Genomic DNA, 8,584 nt, shown 5'->3' on the forward strand with positions numbered 1-8,584 from the left:
CCATTAGGCAACAGGCGCAAAAATAGAACGCGAGTATAGTCAGACTTACGACTGTCTTTCGCGCGCATCAATTTCCCCCGTAAATAAATCAATCTCGCCCGTAAAGGCGAGAACGTTCAAGTTGAACTCGTTCACCTTTCGTCGCAGATATCGTTTGGAGGCGCTGTGTTACACGGCAATTCCTTCGAGATCGGCACAAATATTCCAGTCCTTTCTTCGTAGCAGACAAAGAAAGAGAATAAACTTCCCTTGTGTACAACCGTAGGAACGTAAACGCCCGCGTGTACTTAAATTAAGGCGCACGTTAAAGAAACCTAGGTTAAGTTCTCCACTGCTGCGTGCCTCATAATCAGAAAGTTATTTGGGCACGTAAAAACCCAGAATTTAATTTCTTTTTTTCCTATTCTCAGAAATCACACCGGGAGAAGTTAGAATCGTATTTCTCACCTTAAAAAGGTTAATCGGGGCCGAGGCGCAGAAAGAAGAGAGAAATTGCGCGATATAGCTAGGAAACAACGGGCTGCGTGCCTTTTGTAGTTGGCTAGTTATGCGTTATATAAACATTTCAGGGAATCTCAATTTTTCATATAGAGCTTCTATCGTGTTTATCACCTAAAACAGGTTCGCCAATGGTACAATGAGGAAGAAAAAAATAGAAATTGAATGTTATCGTAAGAGAACAATGGGTTATGTGCCTTTTGTAGCTGTCTTCTTATGCATTATACTAAAACAACGAGGAATCACGATTGCCTATAATGAGCCTGCATTGTGCTTATCACCTACAACCGGTCCACTAATGCTACGACAAGGAAAAAAAAGAATATAAATTGAGTGGTATCGTAAGAGCGCAAAGGGGTTCGGGTCTTTCGTAGTTCATAATGGTGGGTTATACTCGGAAATTCAAGGAATATTGATTCGTTATAATGGGCTCTGATCGTATTGCTCACCTTGAACATAGTCAGCATCTCCGCGACCGGGAAAGACAAAAGGTATTGCATGAAATCGTAAGGCTGCAGCGGGTTACGGAGCTTTCGTGGATGTCTATTTATGTGTTACATTAAAGAACTGAAGCAATCTCGATTCCTTATAAGGAAATTGTATTGTGTTTATCGCCTACAACATGTCCGCGAATGCTGCGAGAAGGAAGAAAAACGAAGAGAAATTGAGTGGTATCGTAAGAGCGTAAAGGGGTTCGGGTCTTTCATAGTTCATAATGGTGGGTTATACTCGGAAATCCAAGATATCTTGATCCGTTATAACGGGCTCTGATCGTATTGCTCACCTTGAACATAGTCAGACTCTCCGCGACCTGGAAATGGAAAGACAAAAGGTGTTGCATGAAATCGTAAGGCTTCAACGGGTTACGGAGCTTTCGTGGATGTCTATTTATTTGTTACATAAAAAAACTGAAGCAATCTCGATTCCTTATAAGGAATTCGTATTGTGTTTATCGCCTACAACAGGTCCGCGAATGCTGCGAGAAGGAAAAAAACCAAAGAGAAATTGAGTGGTATCGTAAGAGCGTAAAGGGGTTCGGGTGTTTCATAGTTCATAATGGTGGGTTATACTCGGAAATTCATGATATCTTGATTCGTTATAACGGGCTCTGATCGTATTGCTCACCTTGAACATAGTCAGACTCTCCGCGACCTGCAAATGGAAAGACAAAAGGTATTGCATGAAATCGTAAGTCTGCAACGGGTTACGGAGCTTTCGTGGATGTCTATTTATGTGTTACATAAAAAAACTGAAGCAATCTCGATTCCTTATAAGGAATTTGTATTGTGTTTATCGCCTACAACAGGTCAGCGAATGCTGCGAGAAGGAAAAAAAGCCAAAGAGAAATTGAGTGGTATCGTAAGAGCGCAAAGGGGTTCAGGTCTTTCGTAGTTCATAATGGTGGGTTATACTCGGAAATTCAAGATATCTTGATCCATTATAACGGGCTCTGATCGTATTGCTCACCTTGAACATAGTCAGACTCTCCGCGACCTGGAAATGGAAAGACAAAAGGTGTTGCATGAAATCGTAAGTCTGCAACGGGTTACGGAGCTTTCGTGGATGTCTATTTATGTGTTACATAAAAAAACTGAAGCAATCTCGATTCCTTATAAGGAATTTGTATTGTGTTTATCGCCTACAACAGGTCAGCGAATGCTGCGAGAAGGAAAAAAACCAAAGAGAAATTGAGTGGTATCGTAAGAGCGCAAAGGGGTTCAGGTCTTTCGTAGTTCATAATGGTGGGTTATACTCGGAAATTCAAGATATCTTGATCCATTATAACGGGCTCTGATCGTATTGCTCACCTTGAACATAGTCAGACTCTCCGCGACCTGGAAATGGAAAGACAAAAGGTGTTGCATGAAATCGTAAGGCTTCAACGGGTTACGGAGCTTTCGTGGATGTCTGTTTATTTGTTACATAAAAAAACTGAAGCAATCTCGATTCCTTATAAGGAATTTGTATTGTGTTTATCGCCTACAACAGGTCCGCGAATGCTGCGAGAAGGAAAAAAACCAAAGAGAAATTGAGTGGTATCGTAAGAGCGTAAAGGGGTTCGGGTCTTTCATAGTTCATAATGGTGGGTTATACTCGGAAATCCAAGATATCTTGATCCATTATAACGGGCTCTGATCGTGTTGCTCACCTTGAACATAGTCAGACTCTCCGCGACCTGGAAATGGAAAGACAAAAGGTGTTGCATGAAATCGTAAGGCTTCAACGGGTTACGGAGCTTCGTGGATGTCTATATATGTGTTACATAAAAAAACTGAAGCAATCTCGATTCCTTATAAGGAATTTGTATTGTGTTTATGGCCTACAACAGGTCAGCGAATGCTGCGAGAAGGAAAAAAACCAAAGAGAAATTGAGTGGTATCGTAAGAGCGCAAAGGGGTTCAGGTCTTTCGTAGTTCATAATGGTGGGTTATACTCGGAAATTCAAGATATCTTGATCCATTATAACGGGCTCTGATCGTGTTGCTCACCTTGAACATAGTCAGACTCTCCGCGACCTGGAAATGGAAAGACAAAAGGTGTTGCATGAAATCGTAAGGCTTCAACGGGTTACGGAGCTTTCGTGGATGTCTATATATGTGTTACATAAAAAAACTGAAGCAATCTCGATTCCTTATAAGGAATTTGTATTGTGTTTATCACCTACAATAGGTCCACCAATGCTGCGACAAAGAAAAAGAAGAGGAATTGAGTGGTATCATATGAGCGCAAAGGGGTTCGGGTCTTTCGTTGATCGCTAATGGTAGGTTATACTCGGAAATTCTAGGAATCTTGATCCGTTATAACGGGCTCTGATCGTTTTTCTCACCTTGAACATAGTCTTCAACTCCGCGACCTGGAAAGACAAGCGATATTGCATGAAATCGTAAGGGAACAACGGGTTACGGGGCTTTCGTAGATGGCTATTTATTTGTTACATTTAATTAAGAAAAATTGAAGCAATGTCGCTTGCTTATAAGGACCTTCTGTTGTGTTTTTCACCTACAACATCATAATATCATATCATGATCATCATCATATCATATCATATCATATCATCATCATATCACCAATGCTGCGACAAGGAAAAAATAAAAGAACAGAAATTGAATGGCATCATAAGAGAACAAAGCGATTCGGGTCTTTCGTAGATCGCTAATGGTGGGTTATACTCGGAAATTTAAGGAATCTCGATCCGTTATAACGATCCATGATTGCATTTTCACCTTGAACATTGTCCCCACCCCGCTGCCAGGAAAAAAATGATATTTTGTAAAATCATAAGGGAACAACGTGTCTGAATCCTTTCGTAGCCGGCAAGTGATGCATTATATGCACTCGAACATTCAATGAATCTCTACTGGTTAAACTGAACGTGGATCATACTTTTCAGCTGAGAGAACTGCACCATTGATGCGCCCTGTAAACGAAACAAATTTCACGCCAGTATTTGTGAAAGAACGGAGCAGTGGATGTCTTCTCTTACCAGCTTCTTGATTCGGTACATGTGATTCGCTGCTACGAGCACGGAGTGAATTTTGGTCTTTTATAGTAATGGTCGCGCGAGAACCAAATGCACCCATAGCATTTGACAGCCCTGTTTGTACCAATTACCGCCTGTTGATATACGTGTGATTACTGAATACTAATAAGTAGCTGTGCCTTTTGTTCCAAGCAAAAATGGTGTAAAGGCAAAAGGTACAAGAATAGGAGGGTAAAAAAGAGCCATTGTGCGCAATAAAACAAAGGTCTTATTCAAGAAACGTGAAGACTTGGTACAGGTCTGTTTCACTAGCCATAGCAAAGTATAGAACTGGGAGGAAACAAAAACTGCTTGTTGAGACAGCATTTCCTTATCTATAAGTGACTACAGATTTCATGTGCACATTCGAAGTCTGGCGCGGATCAGAAGCCCCGGTAGCTTTCTAGCGAATGCTAGACACTCTCCTCGCAACGCTGAAGCGGAACACTTGTCACGCGCATCTTGATGACGCAGTCGTTTTTTCTGCGGCATTTGAGCAACATCTTCATCGCCTCTGGAATGTGCTAGAAAGAATTCGATAGGATAATCTCAACACTTAAGCCGGAAAAATTGTGACTTTAGTTATGAAGAGCTCAAGTTACTCGAACAAGTAAGCGCCACAGAAGTTCGAGCCGATCCTGACGAGCCTCGGAGGGGCCGCTATTCCGGCTGATTTCAATAAGAATATCATCCGGTGCTTTCTGGGCTTATTTATTTTATTTCTCTATTTACTTACAAAATACTGCAGACCCATGCGGGGCAAAGCAGGAGTCGTAAAATTATAAAAATAATCATGCATGCATTAAGAAGAAAACAAAACGCAGACATAACTGTTGCGAAATTAACAGATCAAAAATTGATCAGATCAATTGTTTCAGTGCAGTTCAAGAATGATAATGGTAGTACGCTCCATTCTTCAATAGTACGGGGGGAAATGGAAACTTTGACCGCATTAGTTCTTGTGTAATAGGGAGTTAAGGATTCAGAGTAGCGATGTCTGATTTGTCTTGTGGTTAATGGTCGGTAATATAGAGCAAGGTGGATCGAGAGTTTGTTATTTTTGAGCAGTAAAAGAAATTTATTCCTTAGAGTTTTCTACCGCAGTTGTCTGTGCACCATGCTCGTGCTTGATAGTTAATGGTGAGTGAGTTATACGGTACTTGGAAAAAGTAAACCTAACTGGTTTCCGCTGAATTATTTGCAGTGCATTATTATTGTGTTTAATATATGAATCCTATGCCTGTATTATCGTCGTATCATTAACTATATCTCGAAGACAGCGTATCTCGTGATAGTTGTTTGTTTTTAATTGGCTACCTGTTCCTTCCAATTTCTCGTGTAAGTAATGCCCGTATACTGAGACATTATTTACCTGAAGAGGTTGTATGGTGCTTTCATTGGCGATTCCTTCATACGGAATTTGTTCTATTCGTTAAACATAGACGGAGCATGGTATATTACAAAAACGTTTCTATTTGCTATCTTTGGCAAGGCTGCTTGCTGAAAAAAAAAGAGATAATGGCTACAATAAGGAGCGACCAAGACAACGTGCAGTTCTGTCTGATGTTATTCTGCCTGTCGTTTTCTTTGTGCATTTGCTTTTTTTGCGATAAGTGCGCGGTGTGTGCGTAAGGCACTTTTTTTTTATTATGCTGTGTGCTCAAGGCGACAGCGTGTAAGCTTCTTACAGGCCATAAGGAATCAATGTAGCAAGAATGCATCCTGGAGCATTGAAAAAAATATGCTTCCTATATGCAGCTGTCAGAACTCCACCGCGCACGCGGACATACTACAACAACCTTTCACAATGGGCCATTTTTTTTCCTTCCGTGCCTCATTATTCATCAGAGCCACAACGCGGCTTAAGCTCACGAGGCGTTGTCAAAAAACATTACTTCTCTGTTTCGCTCCTCTAATTGCGAAGTCCCCGACGAGGCCAGTGCGGAAGCCATGTCCACGTGATTCCTTATGCTACGTCACGCCGAAGGCAGCGCCACACTTTCCAGTCGCAGCCTTTCCCTTATATCGAATAGCTAGCCATCCAACAGTGCCATGAGTAATCTCTACAATACAGTCTTTTCCCTGCGCAAGCTCAATAGTGCAGAAGGCTTTAAGCGGCTTATGGAGACGCTGACATCTGTGCTAGAGCATACAACACTATACGCAATGCCTCATGACTTCGAGCGTACCGGAATCTTGGAAAAACGCTAGCATAATCCTAATCCATAAGAAAGGGGAAGCCAACGACTTGAAAAATTATCGACCGATCAGCTTACTGTCCGTTGCCTACAAAGTATTTACTAAAGTAATTGAAAATAGAATCAGGAACACCTTAGACTTCCGTCAACCAAAGGACCAAGCAGGATTCCGTAAAGGCTACTCAGCAATAGACCATATTCACACTATCAATCAGGTGATAGAGAAATGTGCGGAATATAACCAACCCTTATATATAGCTTTCATTGATTACGAGAAAGCGTTTGATTCAGTCGAAACCTCAGCAGTCAGGGAGGCATTGCGGAATCAGGGTGTAGACGAGCCGTATGTAAAAATACTGAAAGGTATCTATAGCGGCTCCACAGTCACCGTAGTCCTCCATAAAGAAAGTAACAAAATCCCAATAAAGAAAGGCATCAGGCAGAGAGATACGATCTCTCCAATGCTATTCACAGCGTGTTTACAGGAGGTATTCAAAGACCTGGATTGGGAAGAATTGGGGATAAGAGTTAATGGAGAATGCCTTAGTAACTTCAGATTCGCTGATGCTATTGCCTGGCCTAGTAACTCAGGGGACCAATTGCAATGCATGCTCACTGATCTGGAGAGGCAAAGCAGACGGGTGAGTCTAAAAATTAATCTGCAGAAAACTAAAGTAATGTTTAACAGTCTCGGAAGAGAACAGCAGTTTATGATAGATAGCGAGGCACTGGAAGTGGTAAGGGAATACATCTACTTAGGACAGGTAGTGACCGCGGATCCGGATCATGAGACTGAAATAATCAGAAGAATAACAATGGGCTGGGGTGCGTTTGGCGGGCATTCTCAGATCATGAACAGCAGGTTGCCATATCCCTCAAGAGAAAAGTATATAACAGCTGTGTCTTACCAGCAGTCACGTACGGGGCAGAAACCTGGAGGCTTACGAAAAGGGTTCTACTTAAACTGAGGACGACGCAATGAGCTTTGGAAAGAAGAATGATAAGTGTAACGTTAATGGATAAGAAATAGCAGATTGGGTGAGGGAACAAACGCGAGTTAATGACATCTTAGTTGAAATCAAGAAAAAGAAATGGGCATGGGCAGGACATGTAATGAGATTATGAAGTTTGCAGGGACAACATGGCCACAATTAGTACATGACCGGGGTAGTTGGAGGAGTATGGGAGGAGTATGGGAGAGGCCTTTGCCCTGCAGTGGGCGTAACCAGGATGATGATGATGATGATGATGATGATGTTGATGATGACACAACACTAAAATAAACGATTACGCCATGAAAAAAAGTGATGAAGAAAATAAAAGAAAAAATGATGCTGTGTGCAAACCGCGACAAGATCTCCTTACTATCACCCTTGCTTTTCCGTGTTCCGGTATTCATTGAACGACAACAGAGTATACTGTACCATCATGGCAGTTATATTTCAGCAACCACTTTTTGCTTTCCAATGTAATGTCTAAGGCGTAATTAAGATCCATCTTGACAAGACATTGATGAAAATTGTGCGCACGGTCCTCTGCGCAAGCACGAATCTCACCGTTTTCAGTCGTCCAGCGATTTTTAGCTGCCCCTGCATGTCGTTCAGGCTGTTTCGCCCAACGTGCTTCCTCCCGTCCGGTCGCTCCATGTCGTTCAGGCTGTTTCGCCCAACGCGCTTCCTCCCGTCCGGTCGCTCCATGTCGTTTAGGCTGTTTCGCCCAACGTGCTTCCTCCCGTCCGGTCACTCCATGTCGTTCAGGCTGGTCCGCCCAACGTGCTTCCTCCCGTCCGGTCGCTCCATGTCGTTCAGGCTGTTTCGCCCAACGTGCTTCGACCCGTTCGGGATGATCCACAGTGCCGGTGTTCCGGTGGCGCCAGCATGAGCCTGCAAAAGAACTTCTGCTCTGGCAGGATTCCCCCGATTTGATTGCCCATCGACATCGTCTTTACACTTTTCTCACGATTCGGCAGTCGGTCGTGGGTCACGGACGGCTCTGTACGTTTAGGGGCGCACGGCGAAACCAGCAAACGATGCAGCGTAGGGAGACATTGGAATGTCACGTTACCACGATGCTCAGAAAAAGTGGGGCTTGCAACAAAGTGCGTTTTTGTTAGGATGTGGCACGGAGCGACTCCTCTGTAATTGCCCAAAAGAGAGGGTTCGTATACTTATCCCCGTAATCAGACGCCAACGTTACATAATTTTAATAAAATACGTGATAAATTGTTGCATTTATAGTTTGTTCCTGAATTTATTTACGTGTGCGTGACCGTACAGTGTTCAGTCAGATTTAATTGGCTTGTCAAAATTAATATCGGGTTGCTGTTTTCATTGCTCGTTCAGTACTCATTACGTTTTAGCTATTTTGC

The 8,584-nt window shown here is 42.6% G+C and overlaps 1 long non-coding RNA gene across 1 annotated transcript; it reads right to left on the bottom strand.

Annotated features, from left to right (window-relative positions):
• Window positions 1-2,985: 2,985 nt before the first annotated feature.
• Window positions 2,986-7,899, bottom strand: LOC139048639 (uncharacterized). Its single transcript, XR_011507844.1, has 3 exons — window positions 7,773-7,899; window positions 3,326-3,352; window positions 2,986-3,014 (listed from the first exon to the last, which is right to left on the bottom strand). It is a non-coding gene; the product is annotated as an uncharacterized lncRNA (long non-coding RNA).
• Window positions 7,900-8,584: the final 685 nt, after the last annotated feature.

Source organism: Dermacentor albipictus, chromosome 8, assembly GCF_038994185.2.
Source record: "Dermacentor albipictus isolate Rhodes 1998 colony chromosome 8, USDA_Dalb.pri_finalv2, whole genome shotgun sequence".
NCBI lineage: Eukaryota > Metazoa > Arthropoda > Arachnida > Ixodida > Ixodidae > Dermacentor > Dermacentor albipictus.